At 49.2% G+C, this 8822-nt stretch overlaps 1 protein-coding gene across 5 annotated transcripts in view; it reads right to left on the reverse strand.

Moving 5' to 3' along the window:
- The window catches only part of TMEM150C (transmembrane protein 150C), a 72164-nt gene extending 64959 nt beyond the window's left edge, over positions 1-7205 (reverse strand). For 4 of the 5 annotated variants that reach the window (XR_003091791.1, XR_001358923.2, XR_003091792.1 and 1 more), the window contains exons 1-2: positions 7048-7205; positions 5872-5939 (exon numbers count right to left, since the gene is read on the reverse strand). The gene's annotated coding sequence lies outside the window, so the exon portion shown is untranslated. Of the gene's footprint in view, positions 1-5871; positions 5940-6564; positions 6631-7047 lie in introns of all 5 variants that reach the window. The other variant, XM_025191807.1, reaches the window with a different exon arrangement.
- Positions 7206-8822: the final 1617 nt, after the last annotated feature.

Here is an 8822-nt window from a genome sequence, read left to right on the forward strand (position 1 = left end):
AGCCTCCACAAGAGAAGGCTGAGAGGGGATCTAGTGGCCTGTTACAAACTAGTCAGGCATTGGGGGAGTCCCTGTTCCCCCGAGCACTACCAGGAGTGACTAGAAATAACGGTCACAAGCTGGCAGAGGGTAGATTCAGACTAGACATCAGGAGGCGCTACTTCACTGTCAGGGTGGCCAGGATCTGGAACCAACTTCCAAGAGAAGTGGTGCTGGCTCCTACCCTGCGAATCCTTAAGAGGAGGATAGATGAAAACCTTGCTGGGGTCATTTGATCCCAGTACTCTTTCCTGCCATGGCAGGGGGTTGGACTTGATAATCTACTCAGGTCCCTTCCGACCCTACCAACTAGAAACTAGCTCAGCAATTTGCTGGACGCAGGATGTGCTTAGTAGCATCTTTACTGAACCAACTATGTAGTTGGGGAAATGCTATATAAGTTTTGCAGAACAAAAATAGCCTTTTTCAGATCTGGGAAAAAAGCTGATACAGACCGGTTGGTGGAAGAGTATTTATTTTGTGTCTAAAAACTTATTTTATTGGATTAACTATGTAACAGGGAAAGATAAGGAATATTTAAAAAAATAAATCTTGCTCTCACATACTCCCTGGACTATGAAGGCCACATCACCTCTTCTGCAAGATCAGCAATGCATTGTCATCCTTCTACTCACCAAGTCAACATGGCGCATGGTGACCAGTGGCGTCTTTCAGGGTTCAGTACTCAGTCCTGTACTCTTTAATATATTCATTAATAACCTGGATTCGGGTGTTGGAAGCAGACTGGCTAAGTTTGCAGATGACACCAAACTATGGGGAAGCACAGTTACACTGGAGGATAGGCTGAGGATTCAGGCCAACTTGGACAGGCTCACAAGGTGGGCAAATATAAACCTGATGACCTTCAACATAGAGAAATGCAAGGTGCTCCACCTCAGGAGAAAGAACCCACACCATACCTATAGGCTCAGCAGTGCTCCACTCAATAGCACTACGTCTGAAAGAGACTTGGGGGTCATGATTGACCACAAGATGAATATAAGCCACAAATGCAATGCTGCAGCCAGCAAAGCAAATAAAACCCTGGCTTGCATCTACCAATTCATCTCAACAAGACCTAAGATGTCATCCTCCCGCTGTACTCAGCGTTAGTGAGGCCACAGCTTGAGTACTGCATCCAATTCTGGGCTCCACACTACAGGAAGGACATGGAGATGCTCGAGAAAGTCCAGAGGAAAGCCATGGGACTCTTCAGCTTGGAAAAGCATAGGCTCAGAGGGGACTTGGTGGCAGCCTAAGTATATTGGGGTGTACATCAGGATCTGGGAGAACATCTGCTCACCAGGGCTCCCCTAAAGAAAGTAAGGTCCAATGGCCACAAACTACTAGAAGACCATTTTAGACTGTACATAAGGAAAAAGTTCTTTACCGTCCGCATCTCCAGAGTCTAGAATAGATTCTCCCCAGAAGTAGTGCAAGTGCATACTCTGGACACATTCAAATTGTGTTTGGATGCTTATCTTGCTGAGGTCATCTGACCCCAGATGACTCCCTGCCCTTTGGGCAGGGGGCTGGACCCAATGATCTTACAAGGTCCCTTCCAGCCCTATTTATGAAATCACCTTCACATGTGTCAGGAAACAATGGACCATATTTTCTGCTCACATACACCAAGCTAAAAGCTTAGTACCTCTCTTCGGGTGTGTTTACACATGGTCATTTAATACAGATTAGCCCAATTTAAGCCACTTTAGGGAAGTGTCTACAAGTTTGCGCCCTTAATGCAACTTAAAAATGGTAATTTTAGGCTATGTGAGCCTAAATTTAATACCTGCCCAAACCAAGTATCAAATTTAAGTGGGATTGGTTAATGTGGATTAACATGTGTAGATGTGTTACTCTGCATTAACACAGGGAATTTAGTCCTGGGTCTACCCAGCCACTAGGTGGTATGCCAGGGCCCAGCCCCAGGACTCCTGGCTGGGTGCCTATCCTCCTCCAGGGCTGGGCTGCTTTCTATACAGTTTGCCACCTATAAATGGGTTTTTTATTGTTAGTGGGTAGGCAGGGTGATGGAGGGGCACTGTTTGTTGAGGGGGGAAAGGATGGGGGTGGGTGTTGTGAGGGTAATAAAGGTGGGCAGGGGATACAGGGCGTGTCGGCTTGAGTGGGGAGTCCAGGAGAAAAGGGTGCGTCGGCTTGAGTGGGGAGTGCAGGAGGAAAGGGTCAGCCAGGGCCTCCCGCAGCTAATGCCCTGCCCCGCTGGTGGGCATGCAGCTCTCCTGGGGCCTGGGCAGGGTTTTGCCTTCTGGGGCCAGCAGGACCAGCACCATGGCCAGCCAGGCTAGAGCAGCAGGGTACTGGTCATCGCTGGCAGGAGCAGAGGCAGCCCTGGCACAGGGAGGCATGGTGGACAAAGAGGGAGCTGCCGCATGCTGCCCCTGTACTGGTCACATGGCTCCTGCACAGGGAAAGGGCTGGCCAGGGATCAGAGGAGGGGGGGTTTCCAAGATGGTAGCCAAATGCTGGCAGCTGGCTCTGGCTTCAACATGGCTGCCAAGTGCTGGCAGCCATGTGTCTGGAGGCTGGAGCTCCCCCTATGGCCACAGGGGCACAAGGCAGGGCTGAAGCAACCTGGGACTAAAGTTAGTCCCAGGTCCCACCATATGTAGACACCTGCCAAAACCTGCTTAATCTGCATTAGTTTAAGACGCATGGAATTTCAGCAATCTTAAATTTCATGCGTCTTAAATTAATGCAGATTAAGCCCACTTAAATTCATGTATGGACACACCCCCTAAGCTATAGAAATTTAAGCCTGTTTAAATTCATGTATGGACACGCCCCTTAAACCACTGGAATAGGTTAGGGGGTATACCACATGAAGTCTAGCACATGCTAGGGAAGAGGAGAGAAAGGGAGATGTTTAAGTCGCAACCTTTTAGGATTTACACAGATATGAAAGCCAAAATTATACACAAGCAACACAGAGAAAGGAGTAGCATGCAAGGGGTCTGCCCATTGTCCTAACAGAGAAAAAGTTATTTAAAAATATATACATACATACATGAAACAGCCCCCAAATGCCTCAAGCTGCTGGGTAACAGAGTTGAAGTACAATGAACATTCATTTAATCTCTCTCTCTCTTCTTTATACATTTTATTTAGCACTTCTACCATATATAAAGACACTCAGTTTGAATTCACCCTTTCCCCTACTACTGGCATGCAACCCAATTATGTATCAAAAGCAGGAAGGGAGTAGGTCTACCTCCTTTTATCTCACTGCAACTGCTCTGGGAGAATGCAAATACTACAGTATTGGTAAATCCCACCCCAGAAAAAGGAGGAGTGTCACTCAGGCCCAGTGGAGTGACATTCATTTACAAGAATGCTTGTAAATTGATAGGCTTGGGCCTATATACCCAAGCACCTCCATTCCTGTGGACTACAAGGCAGGTGGGTTGGATTTTTCTGCTGAACACTGGCTCAGCTTGCCAGTCATTGAGGTCTGCATCATCCCTATTACCAAACTCCTGCAAGGACTCTCCAATCTCTTTGTATCATGGACTGCACCTTAATGGCAGTATTGTGTCCAGCCACCTTCCACTCTGCAGTCAGAATAGCCCCCTGGTAACCACAGCAATGGAAATACAATATAGAGGGTGCTTAATGTCTTTTAGCTGTTCTTAATACAAGTTTAAGCTACTTGCATTGCATCCTTATCTTTTACTTCTATCATTCTATTCTTCTCTCTGTACCTGCCCTACTACAAACCCTTCTCTACCACCTGCACTCTCTTCCCTTCCCTCCTGCTATGTTGGTATCTCACAAAATATGGTAAAAGCCCTGACATGGTAGGCATTTAGGACAAGCATCAGCCCCTACCCCAAAGAGTTGGTTAAGTGTTATCAGCCCTGTTTTATTTGCCTGAGGAGCAGTGACTTGCCCCGGGCCATACAAAAAACCTGTGGCAAAGCTAGGAATTATACCTTGGTCTTCTCAGTGTCAGCCAGCGTCTTCCTTCTTACCTACAAGGAGTGCTTCCTCTACCTCTGGATACACCACCTAAAAGTATCTGTCCCTTCCTCCCAGGATTCTCTTCCCCTGCTGTGGAGCTAGTAGTTTTACTCCAATTAGTAGCTCTGGCCCCTAACACAGACTGTTTCAGTTCCAGTGGCAAGATCTGAGCCCTCAAAGGTCACTACTGCTCAGTTATGTTTGGGCCAAACTATAAGGGTTGCAAAATCAGACAGTTACAAAACCCAACACCAGAAGGAATTATTGAAACAACATTTGGTCCTTCCAAAGGAAAACAGTAAATTGAAAACAGCTGCCTTTACACAGTTTCACTTTCCTATAAAGCCTCTACAAACCCACATTTTACAGCATCAAAGTGAAGCAATATTAAATTGTTTTAATACATTTTCATTTTCACTGCCCCAACCCAGACTGTACAAAGAGCAACAAGTACATTTGATTTTCAACATTCTTTCAACCTGTTATAAAGGCAGAGGTATGAAGAGAAACAAATATCTACTGCTAAATATAAGGCATGATTTACTGCAGCATAATACTAGCAAGAGTCAAGCCTTAGGATTTCTTCTTCCAGTAGCTATTGTTCCTTTAAAAAAATGAAAGGCACTCTAAGCAGGCAATTGTGGTAAATATGCATTTTTTCAACATCTTACATTAAATAAATAAAAGTAAAAATACAACTTTCCTTCTCTCACAGCAGCTATTAAGAATTTATGAAACACCTGCATTTTACTGTGACAACAGAATGGTGGAAATGCCAGTTAGAAACCTTGTTTAAAAACAAACAAACAAACAACACACACAGACAAAGCCTAACATTTACAAACCTGAGAATTCTGAATCAAAGGTCAGGTGCAAATTGTGGGTGATGAGAAAGAGGTATAGGTTGTATTTGGTTGCATCATCCCAGAGCACCATTAGCCCCTATTGACTCAGCTTTATCAGCAAGTCTGGCTCTTTTGTGGTGCAAAGACCAGATCCACTGCCTCTCTGAGAAACCCACAAGAGACAGCTCAAAGGATCATGAGATAACCTGCTGTAAAATCATGAAATTCTCTGAAAGCCATCACTTCAGAAGGGAGGGATCTGGGGACTTCAGAGATTGCAGAAGAGCACAAGGCATCTGAACACCAGAGGAAAGGGCCTATAGTATTTCACACCCACCTCTTCAGGCCAAAGAACCAGGTCATCTACAGAATACACTGCCTCATGGCACAGCCATTCTCCTGTGCCTGGCCCCACCCAACCACATCTTTCAAAGAGGCCAAATGAGGGGTGTCACAAAGAAGCTCTTGAGGAAGGATGATGTCAAGGAGGCAGCACTTCCACCCTCTCAAAAGGATGGAGATCATTATGTGAAGAGCCATTTACTCAGCCAGTTCTCTTTGGACCCACTTTCTTTCTGCCAAATACCACATACCCAGGGTTCAAATTACATTTTGACCCTTGGAGGGGTCTACAAAATAAACTGGCTGGGGTCAGGGCTGTGTGCACAGGTCCCCACCAGTACCGCGGGGCTGAGGCCAGCAACAGTGGCAGCCAGAAGCAGCCACCACCACCTGGGCTGTTTATAAAGGCACAGGGCAGACCAGGTGCTGTGCATGGTGGACCATGGGCTCCAGGCTGTTGTGGGGGTGGGGGGGATGCCGACCAGCCCATGAGGGGCTCAGCCGAGCTCCCCCATAATTCAAACCCCACACATATTTGTTCTTTGTCATGTAGCACCAATATTCCTTTCCTATAAAAGATTTGTTCAGTTAGCCTAACTGAAGTAATTTCATCCCTTTAACGTAGCAAGCTCCAAGACACACAGCCTTAACAACTTTAACTCACCTTGATGTGTCCAAGTACTGCAACATATATGGCGAGATACGTAGGATCACTTCTTCCTCTTGGCCTCCCTGAGAGAGGATCACATGCATCACTTACAACACCTAAGGCCAGCGAGTTAATGCAGGATGAGTTAATGTAAAAGCAACTTCAGCCTACAGTTTCTCAGGGCCAGACCTGGCAAGCTGTTCCTCTCAAGCAGGCTTCAATGCCAGTGTGCAGCCCTATTGAGATTGTGCAGGAGCAGAACAGCTTGCAGACCAACTCATTGCTGCCCCTCTTCTACTCACTTAACTAAAATTAAACCCCAGCCCCCCCACCCAAACTACACACTTTGCTTGCAGTGTAGGTAGGCAAAACCTCCCCCTCTCTTCCACGTACATCCCTGGCCTCGAGTGTAAGCTTTTGCAGTGGGTGTCCCCCCAGCCCAGACTGCATAAACTGGGAGCACATTCCCAGGGTGCTTCTGCCATGGAGTCAAATCACAGTTTCCACAATAAAGTTTACCTTTTTCCCTGGTTTTCCCTTCCCTGTCTAACCCACATGCAGGACTTAAGCAGGCATCAGGAAGAAAAACTCTCCCTTTGAGGAGTCCACAGAAACTCTCTGCAGGCAACATGCTCTATCTAGCCTTGAAAAGGGCATGTGTGCTTGGGGGCAAGGGCGGGGTATCACAACAGCCCCTCGCGCACTCACAAGAGCGATACTTTTAATGCATACAATACACCTTCCAGTGCCCAAGTCAGGGACAATTACACACCCCTATGAAAAGAAGGAAAAAAATAATAATGCTAATACTAATAACAGTAATCCCGGCATGAGAAAGGGCCCGGCTGCAAGCTCCCAGCTGCAAACACTGCAATCTGTCTGCCTTGGCAGCCACTCAACCAGAAGCAGAGGAGCGAGGCACCCTCTGAGCAGGGGCTCCTGGAACTCCAGAGAGCCTGGCCTCCCCCCACAAGTTCCCGCTTAGCGGCTGGGTTTGACCCGGCAGCTTGTCCCAGAGGGAGGGGGAGAAGGTGTCCCCCAGCCAAAGAGAGGGGCCAAGGCACTGCTGCAGGGGAGGGGAGGGGAGGGGAGGGGACCCACCCGGTCGTGGGACAGAGGCGGGGGGGCCGGCCCGCCCCCCTCCCGCCCGGGGGAGGGCAGGCCGCGGAGGCGCCGGGGCAGGATCCCTACCTGGCGGCGGTCCGGGCGGCCGCACCTGCACCGCGGCGGGGAAGAGAAGCGTTTCTTCCAGGAAGGGGCGGGGCTTTGCGGCTCCGGGCTCCTCCAGCCGAACACAAAGCATCGGCCTCCTCTACGCCCGCCGGGCCCTGGTTGAGTAGCGGCGCAGGCGGGCGCTCTGCCAGGCCGGGGAGGAGGGTCTGAGCCCTGGGTGGGTGACGTCACGGTGACATCACACAGCTTGTCGTGACGTATTATCCTTCACGCACAGGCACCGTCCTAGACCCACCTCTACAGAGCGGATCCCACGGGTGGAGTGGGAGCGTTGCGGGGTGTGGATCACGCAGAGGAAGCCAGGAAGGCTTTGCCAGACACTTGCTTTTCTGAGAGCAAAGCCTGCCCTGACACTGAATCGTCATCATCAGATCGTAGAAGTCCGGCTGGAAGGGACCCCAGAGGTCACCTCTAGCCCGACTCGCTGCCTGAGGCAGGATGAGCCCTGTCCAAACCATGGTATACAGTCCATAACCTACCCTCTAGGTCAGTGTCTCCCAACCCGTGTGCCGCAGCACAAAGTGTGCCGTCAGAAATGAACAGGTGTGCTGTGGACTTTTGCCATGGCGATGAGCTACAATAGGTATGAGGATGGAGAATACCTTAACAGGTGTGCTGCAGAAAGTTGTTATTAATGCAAGTGTGCCTGGGGCTGGAAAAGGTTGGGATACGCTGCTCTAGGTCAAACTGCTGTCAACCCTGACACAACACAGACCCAACACCCTTCCCTGCCACAGGTGAAGTAGGGCAGCCGACCTCCTGCTCCTATAAAAGGTCAATATCCCTTCCTGAGACCTCTGGTAGAGGGTCAACCGGCTCCCCCCTACAGAGGAAGGCAAAAGCCCCACAGCCTGTGCCAGTCTGAGCGTGGGGTGAAACTCCTTCCAGAGCCTAAATATGAGGATGGGTCTGACCCCCAGCAGAGGGGCAACGCCCTCCAGCCAGGAACCTCCGGCTTTGGTCCCAGCAGGAGCACTGGCACTGCCCATGCACCTTCCCCAGGCTTGGCTGCTGCAGCCAACACCCAGTACCTCTGAGGGAGGCTTAAAAACATCCTGACGTAGCAGAAACAGAGGGTGGGGCAACCAGCAAAGCCCAGAAACATGGGAAAGACCCACAATAAAACATAAGCATAAAAACACCTAAAAGAAGGGTTGGCAATATTTGTGGGCAGAGTGCCAAAAAAAACCCAGCCTCAACTTGTAAGATACTGGCATGCCAGGGGCAGAGGGAGGCTTAAAAACATCCTGACGTAGCAGAAACAGAGGGTGGGGCAACCAGCAAAGCCCAGAAACATGGGAAAGACCCACAATAAAACATAAGCATAAAAACACCTAAAAGAAGGGTTGGCAATATTTGTGGGCAGAGTGCCAAAAAAAACCCAGCCTCAACTTGTAAGATACTGGCATGCCAGGGGCAGATGGCAGGGGAGCTGCAAGGCCCTGATCCTTGTTGTGGCATCAAAGCTCCAGCCCCAGCCCCTTCCCCACCATCTACCCCAAGGTACACATGCCAAGCAAAATGCCTTCGCATGCCATGCTCTGGCATCCATGCCAGGTGTTGCCTACCCCTGATCTAGAACATCCCCAACTGGTGGCTCTCCAACCTCTTCTTGAACACCTTTAGTAACAGAGAGTCCACAGCTTTCCTAGGCAGTCTATTCCACTGCCTCAGCATTTTAACAGTGAAGAAGTTTTTCCAGATATCGGATCTAAATTTGCTTTGCTACAGCT

Source organism: Alligator sinensis, unplaced genomic scaffold (assembly GCF_000455745.1).
Source record: "Alligator sinensis unplaced genomic scaffold, ASM45574v1 scaffold42_1, whole genome shotgun sequence".
NCBI lineage: Eukaryota > Metazoa > Chordata > Crocodylia > Alligatoridae > Alligator > Alligator sinensis.